Consider the following 16,007-nt stretch of genomic DNA (forward strand, 5'->3'; position numbering starts at 1 on the left):
TTTAGTGCTGATTAATGTTCCATTGTCTCAATGTACTACAGTTTATTTTTCTCTTCATTTTGGCTGCTTTCAAATTTTTATGGTTATGAATAAAGCTGTTAATAGACATTCATATGCAGGTTTCTGTGTAGACCATAAGTTTTCAGCTATTTTTGATAAATACCAAGGAGTGTGATTGCTGGATCATATGGTAAGAGTATGTTGGATTTTGTTAGAAACTTTTACACTGTCTTCAGTGGCTGTATCATTTTGTATTCCCACAAGCAATGAATGGTGGTCCAAATCCTTATCAGCACTTGGTATTATCACTGTTTCGGATTTTTGCCATTCTGATGTGGATATGATTTCACATTATTGTATTAATTTGCCATTCTCTAATGAAATATGTTGAGAATGTTTTCATATGCTTACGTGGGATGTGTCCATTTCTTTTCATATATTTTGCCCACTTTTTAATTGGGCTGTTTGTTTACTTATTGTTGATTTTTAAGACTTCTTTCCATATGTTGGATATATTTTTTTAAAAAGATATGTTTTATGCCGAGACCGGTTTGGCTCAGTGGATAGAGCGTCGGCCTGCAGACTCAGGGGTCCCGGGTTCGATTCCGGTCAGGGGCATGTACCTGGGTTGCGGGCACATCCCCAGTGGGAGATGTGCAGGAGGCAGCTGATCGATGTTTCTCTCTCATCGATGTTTCTAACTCTCTATCTCTCTCCCTTCCTCTCTGTAAAAAATCAATAAAATAGATTTAAAAAAAAAAAAAGATATGTTTTATAAAGATTTTCTCCCAGTCTGTGGTTTGTCATTTCATCCCCCTAACAATGTCTTTCTAAGAGCTGAAGTTTAACATTTTAATGAAGTCCAACTTCTTCTTACACAAAAAGACCGTTTCTTCTTTACAGGTTGTGATTTTAGTGGTATATCTACCAAGTCATCGCCAAATCTATGTTCACCTAAATTTTCTCCTATGTTCCCTTCTAGAAGTTTTATAGTTTTGTATTTTACCCTTAGGTCGATGTAAGGTCTGTATCTAGAATCTTTGGGGGTGTTTTTGGTGTGTGTGTGTGTGTGTGTGTGTAGGGGGTTGTTTGTTTTTGTTTTTATATCTGTGTTTACTTGTTCCAGCAGCATTTGTTGAAAAGACTACCTTTTTGCTAGTGAAGTGTTTTTGCTCTATTATCTAAGATCTGTTGACTCTTTGTAAGGGTCTATTTTGTGAACTTTCTGTTTTGTTTCATTGACCTACTTGTCTGTTCTTTTGCTAATACTACAATACTAGTATTGATTATTGTAGCTTTATAGTGAGTCTTAAAGTCAAATAGTAACAGCCCTCTAACTTCATTCTCCTTTAATACTGTATTCAATATTGTGTTGGCTATTCAGATCTTCATTCTTTTTTATATTAAATACTAGAGGCCTGGTGCACGAAATTCGTGTACTTGGGGGGATGTGTCCCTCAGCCCAGCCTGCAACGATGCCAGTGTCCCGCGCCCGGCCTCTGGCCAGAGACCCCTCCCTCCACACGGCCAGGGCCAGGACGCTGGGCTCACGTTCCTGGGGCGACACTGCCAGCATCCCCCTCAACCCCCTGCCACTATGTGCACTGCCATATTTGTCATGGAGTGATGGTTAATTTGCATATTCTCTTTTATTAGATAGGATTAGAGGCCCGTGCATGAAATTCTTGCACTGGCGGTGTGTGTGTGTGTGTGTGTGTGTGTGTGTGTGTGTGTGTCCCTCAGCCCAGCCTGCACCCTCTCCAATCTGGGACCCCTCGGGGGTGTCCAACTGCTGGTTTACGCTTAATTTCTGACTGGTCCTTTTCCATGTCTTTGACATTCATACTTAGACTCTTGAAAGTCTCACAAGTCCTTTGAAGCTCTCATTAAGTCCCTTGAAGCTCTCATTAAGATCCTTGAGTAACCTTATAATCATTGTTTTGAATGCTGTCCAGTGGTTTACTTGCTTTCATTTCTTTCATTTGTGACGTTTTTCTTTGCCTCTGCATTTTGGTTGCTTCCCTGTGTTTGTTTCTATGTTTTAGGTAGAGCTGCTATGTCTCCTGGAATTGGTAGAGTGGCCTTGTATATTAGGTGTCCTCTAGGGCCCAGTGGCTCAGCCTCCCCAGCCACCTGAGCTGGGCACTCTAGGTGAGTCCCTGTGTGAGCTGTGTGCACAGTCTTATTGTAGTTGAGCCCTGATTGCTGTTGGCATTATTGGGAGGAATGCAAGTGTAGACCAGTTGGCTGTGAGGACCAGCTATGACTACAGTGGAAGAGCTGCTGTGCAGGAGACACCCCTATGGAGCAGGACTTGCTGCAGTGGGACTCTATTGCTAATTGAATCTGCCCCTTAAGTGTGTCACTTGTGGATATATTGAGTTGTAACCTGGCATGGTCTGAAACTGTCCACTGAATTAAAATGGCTCTGGGGCCTCCAGGGAAGTGCAAAGTCAGCCACTGCCTAGGGCCACCCATCAGGAGCTACAGAAAGGTCTACAGATGGCTGCTTTTTGTATTGGGCTTGGAAATGCCCAGGCAAGGCCCTGCTGTGAAGCAAGGCAGGCTGGTGCTAGTGCCAGATCTTGAGCCTTTTACTGATAGGTTTGGGGCAAACTGATACCAGCTGCTGCTTGTCTGAGAGATTTTAGCAAAGCCTGAAGCCTGAAGCAGGATAGGCTATTAATAAGGAAAAGCCACTGCAAACAACTTGGGTGGGACTGCAAATTGAATGGAGAGGGGTCTCAGGGAATTTCCAGGACAGAGCAAACAGTGTGAGCCAGGCTGATGGAAACTCAGATATGGCTGCAAGTCAGCTCTGGGACAGGGGAGGTCTCAGCATAGGAACAGTGATCCTTGTGAGCACCGCTGTCTGGGAGAAAACCACCCCTGAGTTCCTGCCCTGATGGCAGACAGTCCAGTTCCTACCTGTATGTCCCTGGATTTCCCAAAGCCACTGCCCAGCACTTGAGCTCAGAGGAAGTGGGATCATGTAACTTTGTAAGTCAGCCCTTTAAGAGGAGCTGTCTGGGTCTCCAGCAGCCTCCATTGTCACTCAGCCACAATCCCTGCTGGTTTTTACAGCCTGAAGTTGAGACTTCTCTTCAAAGCTTTGGAATCCTGGGCTGGGGGGTTTGATGTGGGGCTAGGACTCTTGCTTATCATGGGAGGCCTCTGCAGTGGAGATATCACTCCCCACCCTGCGCCCCAATTAAAAAAATATGCGCATGTGAGTGTCAGACCAGCCTGTTCTGTGACTCTACCCCTCCTGCCAGTCTTGATGAACTTTGTTGTTTACTTCTTTAGTTGTAGCACTTCAATTCAGCCAGCATTCCAGTGATTCTGAATGATGGTTGTTGTATATGTTATTTGTAATTTTGATGTGGTTGTGGGAGGCAGCGAGTATTGGCATTTACCTACGCCACCATCTTGGTTCCCTTATTTCTTTTTTTGAAGTTTCATTGTTAACATATAGGAAAGCAGTGGATTTTTATACATTGCTTTTGTATCCTGCAACTTGACTGTATTTTTTCATTGTTTCTAGTAGTTTTTTTTGCTGGGATCTTTAGGGTTTTCTATATATAGAACCATGTTATCTGCAAAAAGTAACATTTTTATTTCTTCCTGAATGCCTTCTATTTCTCTTGCCTTATTGCTCTGGCTAGGACTTCCAGAACTATGTTGAATAAGAGTGGCCTCCTTGTCTTGTTTCTGTTTTTAGCGGGAAAGCTTTTAGTTTTTTGCCATTGAGTATAATATTGTCTGAGGGTTTATCATATACTAGAGGTCCAGTGGGGTCTCTTGGCCTGGCCTGTGGGAATTGGGCCAAAACCAGCAGTCCACCATCCCCTGAGGAGTCCCGGATTGCAAGAGGGTGCGGGCCAGGCCGAGGGACCCCACCGGTGCACAAATCTGCGCACCGGGCCTCTAGTATGCATATAAGATCTTTGGTTAATCTCTTCCTGCCCTCCCCCCCCCTCCCTTCCCTCTGAGATTCATCAGTCTGTTCCATGTTTCCATGCCTGTGGTTTTTGTTCCTGCGTTGAGCATCTTCCCCCTGGTGGTCAGTGTATGTCATAGCTAATGGTCGGACAGTCGCTTAGGCTTTTCTATATATAGATGGCTTTTATTACGTTGAGGTACTTTCCCTCTGTTTCTATTTTATTTATTAGTGCTTTCATCATAAATGGATATTTAGCTTATCAAAAGCTTTTTCTGCATCTGTTGGTAAGGTCATATGATTTTTATTTTATTTATTTATTTTTTGGGTTAATTTACACCTGAGGATATTTTTTAAAATATCCTAGTTCTTTAAGATGTAATGTTGATTTCAGAGAGGAAGGGAGAGGGAGAGACAGATAGAAACATCAGTGATGAGAGGAAGTCATTGATTGGCTGCCTCCTGCACGTCCCCTACTGGGGATCAAGCATGCAACTTGGGCATGTACCCTTGACCGGAATCGAACCTGGGACCCTTCAGTCCACAGGCTGATGCTCTATCCATTGAGCCAAACTGGCTAGGGCTCCATTGAGTTTTTAGAGAGAGTAGAAGGGAAGGATGTGAAGGGGGTGGAGAGGAAGAGAGAGAGAAACATCAACGTGAGAGAGACATATTGATAGTTTTCCTCTGCATGTGGCCCAACCAGGGCCGGGGAGTGAAACTGAGACCCAGATATGTGCCCTTGACTGGGAATTGATTGGGTGACCCTTTGGCACATGGTCCGGTGCTTTAACCACTGAGCCACGCCAGCCAGAGCAGGATCATACGAGTTTTCGTGTTTTTGTTGATGTTGTGTATTACATTGATTTGTATATGCTGGACCATCCTTGTGCTCCTTGAATGAACCCCATTTGATAATAATGTATTAATTTTTTGTTGTATTGTTGTATTTGATTTATTAGTATTTTGTTTAGGGTTTTTATATCTGTAGGTAGTTTTCTTTTCTTTTGTGTTATCCCTACCAGGTTTTGGTGTGAGGGTGATGTTGGCCTCATAAAATGTGTTAGGAAGTATAGCCTCCTCAATATTTTGGAAGAGTTTGAGAAGGATAGGTTTTAAATCTTCTTTGAACATTTGATAGAATTCGTTGGTGAAGCCATCTGGTCCTGGACTTTTATTTTTTGGGACTTTTTTTATAGTTGTTTCAATTTCTTCACTGCTGATTTGTCTATTTAGATTTTCCAGTTCTTCATGATTTAGTTTAGGAAGGTTATACATTTCTAGGATCTTATCAAAATTATTGAATTTGGTGGCATTTCCTTCTATTGTCTTTGGGCTGCTTTTGTTTTTCTTTTTCTAGTTCTTTAAGATGTAATGTTAGATTGTTTAATTGAGATTTCTCTTATTTCTTGAGATAGCCTTGCAGTGATATAAACTTCCCTATTACTGCTTTCGCTGCATCTCATAAGTCTTGATATGTCATATTGTCATTCTTTTTTTTTTTTTAAATATATTTTATTGATTTTTTACAGAGAGGAAGGGAGAGAGATAGAGAGTTAGAAACATCGATGAGAGAGAAACATCGATCAGCTGCCTCCTGCACATCTCCTACTGGGGATATGCCTGCAACCCAGGTACATGCCCTTGACCGGAATTGAACCTGGGACCCTTCAGTCCGCAGGCCGACGCTCTATCCACTGAGCCAAACCGGTTTCGGCATATTGTCATTCTTGTTTGTCACTGTATGTCTTTTGAACTCACTTATTTCTTCTTTGACCCAGTCATTTTTTAGTAGTATGTTGTTTAATCTCAACATATTTGTGGATTTCTTTACTTCCTTTTTGCAGTTGACTTCTAATTTCAAAGCATTTTGATCAGAGAATATGCTTGGTGTAATTTCAGTCTTAAATTTATTGAGGCTAGTTTTATAACCTAACATATGGCCTATCCTTGCGAATGTTCCATGTACAATAGAGAAGAACGTGTAATCTGATGAAAGGTTCTATAAATGTCAATTATGTCAATTCTAATGTGTCATTAAGCTTTTTTATTTGTTTAGAGAATCATTTTCCACCCTTTCACTTTGAATCTACCTTTGTCTTTGCAGCTTAGATATTTCTTTAGAAGGCAGCTTATGGTTGAGTTTTGTTTTTGATGCACTCTGCTACTCTGTGCCTCTTTATTGGTGAATTCATTTCATTTACATTTAGGGTAATTATTGATGTACTTGAGGCCCGGTGGGGTCCCTAGGCCTGCAACCTCTCGCAATCCAGGACCCCTCAGGGGATGTCGGAGAGCCGGTTTCAGTCCAATCCTGCAGGCCAGGCCGAGGGACCCCACTCATGCACTGTGTCTCTAGTATGCACTTAAGATCTTTGGTTAATCTCTTCCCGCCCTCCCCCTTCCCTTCTGAGATTCATCAGCCTGTTCCATGTTTCCATGCCTGTGGTTTCCGCTCCTGCGTTGAGTGTCTGCCTCTTGGTTTATTCCTGGTTGTTCAACTTTAGCTGCTTCAATGAATGGGTTTCTCAGGTGTGCTTCTATATTGAGCAGGGAATCATTTGTTATAGTTGAAGTTTCAGGAGGAGAAGCCGAGGGGATCATCATGCTGCCATTCCTAGAAGCAAATATTATTGATGAAAACACCTCAAAATTTACAACTAATTGACAGCACTTGCTTATATTAAAACAAAATCTAAATTGCATTGTTGCTTGTAGTAAAAGAAATACTTCTTGCCAGCTATAAATGTTTCACATTTTACAAGGATGCTATATCTTATTTATCTTCAATAACAGCTTCTATAAGCCAGCCACAAGGTTATTGCAACATCCACCTCACTACCTCTTCAAGGTCTTTATATGAACTTTTTTAGCTTGTCAATATCCATAAAATAACTTGCTGGGATTGTGTTAAAAATCTATTGATCTATTTGGGAAGAATTGACATCTTGACAATTTGAGTCTTTCTTTTCCCATGTACATGGAATATTTCTACTGATTTAGAGCGTGGTTTCTTTCATCAGAATTTTGTGGTTGTTCTTATATAGCTCTTGTATGTATTTTGTTAGATTTATACCTGGTGTGTGTTTTTCTGCTAAGGTAAATGATGTAATGTTTTTAATTTCAGATTCCAGTTGTTCATTGCCAGTAGGGGGAAAGCAATTACCTTTTGCATATTATCTTGGTACCTTGCAACCTTATTGTAATTGCTCATTAGTTCCAGGACTTATTTGTTGACTCTGAGATGTTCTACATAGACAATTGTGTGATTTGTGAACAAAGGCATTTCATTTCTTCCTTGCTAATCTATATATCTTTTACTTCTTTTCCTTGACTTATTGCATTAGCTAGGTTTTACAGTACAATGATGAATAGAAGTGGTGAGAGGGAATATCCTTGGCTTGTTGATATTATTGGAAGTTCTCTCACCATTAAAAATGATGTTAGCTGTAGGTTGCAGATATTCTTTATCAAGTTCAGGAAGTTCTCCTTCCTAGTTTTTGTGTGTGTCAGGAGGAGAATTATTATTATTTTTTTAATCATGAATGGTTGCCAAATTTTTTCAAATACTTTTTTGCATCTGTTTCTATGATCATATATGTGTTGTTTTTGTTGTTGTTTAATGTAATGGCTTACATTAATTGAATTTTGCCTTGCATACTTGGAACTAGAGTCTTGGTGCACAAAAATTTGTGCACTGTACGGGGGTGGGGGGTCCCTCAGTCCAGGTTGCCCCCTCTCACACACTGGGAGCCCTCAGGGGATGTCCTGCTCCCTGCTCCCCTTGGGGAGCGGGCCTAAGCCACAGTCTGGCCTCCCTTTGTGGGAGGCGACTGGGCTGATCAGGGGAAGGCACCAGCCCCATCACCCCGCTGCTGCAGCCACTGCCAGTCACTGCAGCCACCAAGGTGTTTTCATCAACACGGACTCCAGTCCCTTTACCATGAAAAAATGACAACTTTCTTTAGGCATTTTCAAGATGTGTCTTTCATAGGATATGACATTTCTTTCTTTCTTTTTTTATCCTCACCTGAGGATATGTTTCCATTGATTTTTAGAGAATGTGGAAGAGAAAGGGAAAGACAGAGAGAAACATCAAAGTGAGAGGAACACTTTGGTTGGTTGCCTCCTGCATGAGCCCTGACCGGGCCCAGGCCAGGGAGGAGCCTGCAACGTAGGTACATGCCCTTAGTCAGAATTGAACCCAGACCCAGCAGTGGTCATTATCCACTGAGCAAAACCAGCTAGGACAGGATATGACATTTCTTAACCCTCCAGCAGCGGACCTTCCTTTTTTTCTCCAGGAGTGTAGTAAAAACCCCTAGATCACCTATTTGGATTCTTATTACCAAAGTTACTAAGAATATTACCAGTGGCATACAGGGAGTTAAACCAATGAGCAGTCAGAAAAGGTGTTTCCTCTGCAGTTCACACCAATTGCCGGCTTGGCTCCTGCCCAGGCCTGACACCTCTGGCCGAGTCATTAGCCCTGGGCAGGGGACCTCCAGCTCCCTCAATCATCGGCTCAGCCCCTGCTCCCCATGATCGCTGGCTCTGCCCCTGCTCCCTGCCATCGCCAGCTCCCTCGGTGCTCCCTGCAGTCGCTGGCTCTGCCCCTGCACAGGCTTAATGCCTCTGGCCAAGGCCTTAGGCCTGGGCAAGGGACCCCCGGCTGCCACCATCACCGGCTCCGCCCCTGCTACCCCTCATTGCTGGAATCACCCCTTCCCAGACCTAACACCTCTGACCGGGGCATTAGGCCTGGGCAGGGGACCCCCAGCTCCCCGCAATCGTGGGCTCCGCTCCTGCTCCCCACCATTGCTGGCTCCCCCACTGCTCCCCACCATCACGGCTCTGCCCATGCCCAGGCCTAACGCTTCTGACCGAGGCGTCAGGCCTGGCAGGGGACCTCTCAGCTCTGATTGCAGGCTCCCATAGCTGCTGGGCACCTATGTATGCAAATTAACCGCCATATTTATTGGCAGTTAATTTGCATATCATGCTGATTAGCCCATGGGAGGCGTAGTGAAGGTACAGTCAATTACCCTTTTTTGTCTATTACTAGATAGGATGACTCTCATTTGTCATGGTTTGTAATTTTTATATATTGTTGGGTACAGTTTGTTTATATTTTGTTGAGGATTTTACATATATGTTCATGAGAGACTGCTTTTTAGTTTTCCATTCTTGTAATGTCTTGTTTGATTTTGGTATTAAAATAATGCTGGCCTCAAAGAATGAGTTGGGAAGTGGTCTCCTTGTATTTTCTGGAAGAGATTGTAGAGAATTGGTATAATTACATCCTTAAATTTCATCAGTAAATCCATCTGAGCCTGGTGCTTCCTGTTTTTGAGAGTTATTAAGTATTGATAAATTTTCTGCAATAGTTATAGGCCTATTGAGATTATCTGTTTCTCCTTTTAGTTTTGGTAGATTATATCTTTCAAGGTATTGATCTATTTCATCTAAAGTATTAAATTTATGTATAACTAGTTGTTCGCATATTCCTTTACCATCCTTTTAATGTTCCTGGGAGCAATAGTGATGACCTGATATAGTGATTTCATTTCTCATATTAGTAATTAGCACCTTAACCTGGCTAAAGGTTTACCAGTTTTATTGATCTTTGCAAAGAATCAGCTTTTAGTTTTGTTGATTTTTCCCCCCCTCTGTTGAGTTCCTATTTTCAATATCGTTGATTTAAGTTCTGATATTTATTACTACAAAACCTCAGTTTTTGAACTTTTTTATTCTGAAGGCTGTTTGAGAAGTGATTTGTTTGAAAAGTGAATCATTTTTTCCTATTTGAAACGTAAATTGGCCTGGAATGGGGCGGGAATAAGGTGGCAGTGGGCTCTGGCGGGGGGGGGGGTGAGGGAGGAACATCTGTAATACTCTCAACAATAAAGATTTAAAAGAAATAAATAAATTGAATTAATCTGTTCTAGACACACAAATAATTCCAATTTAACCTTTCTTATATACAGTACATGTCTAATGTACTGTTTAATATAGAAATAAACACTTCTTTTCTTAAATTTATTGAACCACCCCCTACTAACCTTAAAGGAATCACTTTCAGTACTAGTTCCAGAGGTATCTTTCAGGAAGTCTGTATGCGGCATCTGCCTGCCTCCAAAACGGCTGTCACTCTCAAACTGCTTTTCCTTTATCCAAATCACCAGCAATTTTTCTACCTCTTCAGTTTCCTGTGATCCTTTTTTTCACACCCTAGCAACATTAGCACTCTTGATGGCTTCTTTATGTTTTAAAACTAGTGGCCCGGTGCATGAAATTTGTGCGGGGGAGGGGGTTCCCTCAGCCCGGCCTGCACCCTCTCCAATCTGGGACCCCTCAGGGGATGTCCGGCTGCTGACAGTTGGACATCCCTCTCACAATCCGGGACTGCTGGCTCCTAACAGCTCGCTTGCCTGCCTGATTGCCCCTAACCCTTCTGCCTGCTGGCCTTCTTGCCCCCAACTGCCCCCCCAGCCAGCCTTCTTGCTCCCAACTGTGCTGGCCTGCTCGACCCCAACTGCCCCCCCTTCCAACCTGCTCACTCCCAACTGCCTGATCACTCCTAACTGCCCCCCACTACCAGCCTGCTTGCCCCCAACTGTGCCCCCCCGCCCCCCCCCCCCCTCCGTCGGCCTGCTTGCCCCTAACCCCCTAACCGCCTCTTGTCTTGGCCCCACCACCATGGCTTTGTCCGGAAGGTCTCCCGGTCTAAGCATATTACCGTTTTATTAGTATAAATGGTGCTGATCCTTGTTTTCGCCATCAACAAAAGCATTTTCTCGTTTGTTTCCTGAGAGATGTTTTTTTTTGGTGAGGTATCAGCATGAAAGGGTTGTCTGGTCGAAAACTGAAGTTTTGTTCTATAACCAAGACATTTTTTTCTGTGAACAACTTGGTTGAGAACCAAATTGTTTCAAGGTGGGAGATATTTGAGAACCACGTTGTAACTGTATTTCTACTTTTCTGCTTACTTGTAAATTTAATTTGCTCTTTCTCTAGAGTCCTAAAGTGGATAGTTAGGTTGTTGATTCTAGATCTTCTTTTCTTATACATTTACTTAGTGCTATAATTTCTCTCTAAGGAATAGCTTTGCTGTATCCCACATATTTTAGTTGTTTTTATTTTAATTTACTTCAAAATATTTTAAAGCTTCTTTTTAGACTTCATCTTTAACTCAGGTGTTATTTTAAAGTTTTTTATTTTTTTAAACTCTGAGTGTTTTTGGTTTTAGCTATCTTCTTGTTACTGATTTTTAGTTTTATTTCATTGGCATAGTTTGTATGATTTCTTTTAAATTTGTTTAGGTGTGTTTTATGGTCATGAGTATGCTCTGTATTGGTGAATGGTTCATGTGAATATGAGAAGAATACATATTTTGTTATTGTTGGATGAAGTACAATATAGATGTAATATTTATTTACCAGTGTAATTCTTTCAGGTTTTTTTTCCTGATGTATTTTGGCAGCCTTTTGTAAGGAGTGAACACAGTAAAGGTTATTATATGTTCTTGGAGAATTGACCCCTTTATTCCTGATAACTTTCCTTACTCTTAAATCTGGTCTGTCTGAAATTAATAAATTACTCCCACTTTCTTTTGATTAGTGATAGTATGGCATAGCTTCCTGTGTTCTTTAATTTTAATCTTTGTCTTTCTCTCTCTATTTTTTAATGCTTGCCCAAGGATATGTTTTTATTGATTTTTAGAAAGAGGATTTTTAAGGGGGGACAGGGGAGAGAGAGAAGAGAGGGAGAGCGGGAGAGAGGAAGGTGAGGTGAGGTGAGAGAGAAACATGGATTGGTTGCCACTTCTACACACTGTGACCAGGGATTGAACCCACAATCTAGGTATATGTCCTGACTGAGAATCAAACCCATAACCTTTTGGTGTATGGGAGAATGTTCTCCAGCAGTCACCAACCTTTCGGACCTCATGGACCACCAGTTGGCAACCGCTGCAGGGCTCTATTTATATTTAAAGTGTATATAGGAAATATCTAATTGGGTCTTATTTTTCTTATCCACTTTACCAGTCTCTATGTTTTAATTGGTATATTTAGATCTTTGGTATGGAAGGTGATTATTGATAATAGTTAGATTAATATCGTCCATATTTCTATTTGTTGCCCCCCCCTTTTTCTGCCTTCCCTGGCTTTCATTAAGCTTTTCATATGGTTTCATTTTTCCCTCCCTTTCTTTAGCATATCAACAATGCTTATTTTTTAAAATTATCTATAGTAGTTATGCTTATGTTCACAGAATACATTTATAATTTTTTTAAATATTTTTTATTGATTAAGATATTACATATGTGTACCCTCTACCCCCCCCCCCACTCCCCACCCCCCACTCATCCCCTCACCCCCCCGTTGTCCGTGTCCATTGGTTAGGCCTATATGCTTGCATATAAGTCCTTTGGTTGATCTTTCTCCCTTGCCCCCACCCTCCCCTACCTTCCCTCCAAGGCCCAACAGTCCAATCAAAGCCTCTCCGTCTCTGGATCAGTCCTTGTTCATCAGTTTATGGTGTTCATTATATTCCACAAATAAGTGAGATCTTGTGGTATTTATCCGCTCTCCAGTTCCATCGATGCTGTGGCAAATGGTAAGAGTTCCTTTTTCTTCTTCCTCTTCTTAAAGAATACCTTTCAGCATTTCATATAATGCTGGTTTGGTGGTGATGAACTCCTTTAGCTTTTTCTTATCCGTGAAGCTCTTTATCTGACCTTCCATTCTGAATGATAGCTTTGCTGGATAAAGTAATCTTGGTTGCAGGTTCTTGCTATTCATCTCTTTGAATATTTCTTGCCACTCTCTTCTGGCCTGCATGGTTTCTGTGGAGAAATCAGCTGACAGTCGTATGGGTATTCCCTTGTAGGTAACTGACTGTCTTTCTCTTGCTGCTTTTAAGATTCTCTCCTTATCTTTTGCTCTTGGCATTTTAATTATGATGTGTCTTGGTGTGGTCCTCTTTGGATTCCTTTTGTTTGGGGTTCTCTGCGCTTCCTGGACTTGTAAGTCCATTTCTTTCACCAGGTGGGGGAAGTTTTCTGTCATTATTTCTTCAAGTAGGTTTTCAATATCTTGCCCTCTCTCTCCTTCTGGTACCCCTATAATTCTGATGTTGGTATGCTTGAAGTTGTCCCAGAGGTTCCTTACACTATCTTCATATTTTTTGAATCTCTTTTCTTTTTTCTTTTTCGGTTGGGTATTTTTTGTTTCTTTGTATTTCAAATCTTTGACTTGATTCTTGGGATCCTCTTGTCTGCTGTTGGATCTCTGTAAATTATTCTTTATTTCAGTCAGTGTATGCTTAATTTCTAGTTGGTCCTTTTTCATGTCCTCCATGGTCTCACTATACTCCTTGAGGGATTCATTAAATTTATCGGCGGTTTCCATAAAATTCTTGACAAACCTTATAAACGTGGCCTTGAACTCTATATCCAGTCGTCTGCCCTCCTCCGTTTCTGCCAATTGTGACCTGTTTCTTTGTCTCCGCATTTTGGCTGCTTCCCTGTGTTGATAGAGTGGCCCTGCGTGCCAGGTGTCCTGTAGGGCCCAGTGGCTCAGCCTCCCCAGTTACCTGGGGTGGACACTCTTGGTGCACTCTTGGTGCCTTGGTTGTTGTAGGATCACTGGGAGGAATTGACCTCCAGGCCAATTGGCTGTGGGAAGCAGCTGTGTCTGAAGTGGGAGAATGGTCCCCCTCTGACCACTGGGTACAGTGGCTCCTGGATCTAAGGAGGTGCTAATTCAGCCCCTGCCTGAGGCCACACAGCCGGAGCCACGAAGAGGCTCAGCTGTGAAGCAATGCAAGCCGCTGCGGGGCCTTGGGCCTTCTCTTGGAAGTTCCGGGTCTGCCTGGCTGGGCTGTAGTTAGGTACATTCATATGCAAAAGCCTCTGCTGCAGCCTGGGTGAGGCGGGGTCTCAGGGAGTCAAAAGGGCGGAGAAAGAAGCTATGGCTGATTCTCCGCGCCCGGAGTCGTGCGTCTCAGTGTCCCGGTAACCGCTGCAAGCACCTCTGAGGGAAATCCGCCCTCAAGTTCGCCCGCAGCCGCCTGACAGACCAGCCTCTCCCCGTATGAGTCCTGGGTCCCCAGAGACTTCCCGGAACCGGAGTTCAGAGCAGTCGGGAGCTTGTGATTCAAAAAGACAGCCGCGTCCTCAGGTGCCACCCCCTTTCTGCGCGCGCGAGCCGCCGCCGTACCTCTGCACTCAGCCTCCGCAGCTCCTCTGGCTCTCAGCGTGCTTTTCTTTTCTTCTAGTTGTAGAAATTACACTCAGCCAGCCTTCCTGTTGTTCTGGACGATGTTTGCTCCGTCCTTTGGGATATTTTTCAATTGTTGTGTGAGGCGACTATTTCCCGGTGTTTATCTATGCCGCCATCTTAGTTTCTCTCTACATTTATAATTTTTAAAATAACATTGTACTACTTTATAGGTAGTATAGGTACCTCATAACAGAGTATTCCCAGTTCCTCGCTCCCATTTGTTGTAACATTATTATTCTTTCACAAGCTGGTTACAGAAACCATTGCTGTTATTTTGAACAAACAGATCAATTAATAAGAAAAATAAATATTTTATTTTACCTTTATTATTTTCTAATGTTGTTCCTTCCTTTATGTGGATCTGAGTTCCTTTCCTGTATCATTTTCCTTCTTTCTGAAGATTTTTTTGGCCTTTGGCAAAGCAGATCTACTGATGACAAATTTCTTCCTTTTTTTTTTTTTTTTTTGAGAATGTTCTTATTTCTCTGTCACTTCTGAAGAATAATTTTGCTGGATATGGAATAGGGAATTTTAGGTTGGTGGATTTTTCTTTCAACACTTTAAATATTTCATTCCACTCTTTTTTTATTCAACGTTTCTTAAGATAAATCAGTTATAATTTTTATCCTTGAATGCGTTTATAGGTAAGATGTTTTTTCCCTCTGGCTTCTGTCAAGGTTTTCTTTTTTTGTCTTTGATTCTCAGCAGTTTTGCTATTCCCCTTGATGTCCTCCCTAGTTTCCTGGATCTGTGGTTTTCATATATTTTATTAATTTGGGGAAATTTCAGTCATTTTTATTTTACATATTGTTTTCCGTTCTCTCTTTTTCTGTTGTTTCTTGTATTCCCATTACACATATGTTAACACTTTTTGTAATTGTCCACATTTTGGGGATATTCTGTCTTTTTCTTTGCATTTTTGTTTTGAAAATTTCTATTGACTTATCTTCAAACTCACTTATTCTTTGCTAGGCCATATCCTTCAAACTGATGAGCCTGTCAAAGGCATTCTTTACTTGTATTATGCTGTTTTTGGTTTCTAGCATATCCTTTTGATTCTGTCTTAGAATTTCTATTTTTGTTCACTGACTTAAAATGTTTTAGTAATTATTAGATATACAGGGTATTCTCAAAAAATGTATACACACTTTAACCGCTAATAGCTCAGTTTTGAAAATGAAATGTATTTTAATAAACATTGCTTTTATAATTATTCAAAGTTGTATGTATACATTTTTTTGGAACACCCTTTGTATTTGGGGTTTGTTTTCTGGTGTATGTATATTACACTGTTCTGTCTGTCCTAACAGTATGGTAATTCATATTAATTTCTGGTAGAGTAAATGTTTATCACCAGAAACATTTTGGCTGGTACTCTGGTTTTTAATTCTTATTAAAATTTATTCCTAGTCATTTGTAATATAATTTTTTTCAATTGTGGAGTCATTTAAATTTTATTTTCTAATGAATTGTTGCTGGCATATATGAAGTCCTTTGCTTTTTTGTATGATTTTCTGTAACTCTCTTTTTATTCTTTTGGATTTTTAGACAGTAAGTTTACTATGAGATCTTTGCTTTGTTTTTAATTAGAAACTGTGAACTTTCTTCAGATGCCTTTTTTTGACATATTAATATTTTTTCCTTTGACAAATAGGTGTATTGAATTTTATCAGCCTTTTCATTCTTGAATTGCTAAATTAAACTGTACTTGATTGGGATATTTTTTTGATACAGCTTTGGATTCAATTTATTCAAGTTTCACTTAGGATTTTTGAATCTCA

General features: G+C 41.3%; 1 protein-coding gene across 2 annotated transcripts in view; it reads left to right on the forward strand.

Moving 5' to 3' along the window:
* Positions 1-16,007, forward strand: part of CDK13 (cyclin dependent kinase 13) — a gene marked incomplete at its 5' end in the record, with an annotated part of 117,334 nt that overhangs the window by 55,786 nt on the left and 45,541 nt on the right. The gene's annotated exons all lie outside the window — the stretch shown is intronic.

Source organism: Myotis nattereri (genome assembly GCF_964212035.1).
Source record: "Myotis nattereri genome assembly, chromosome: 11".
Lineage (NCBI taxonomy): Eukaryota > Metazoa > Chordata > Mammalia > Chiroptera > Vespertilionidae > Myotis > Myotis nattereri.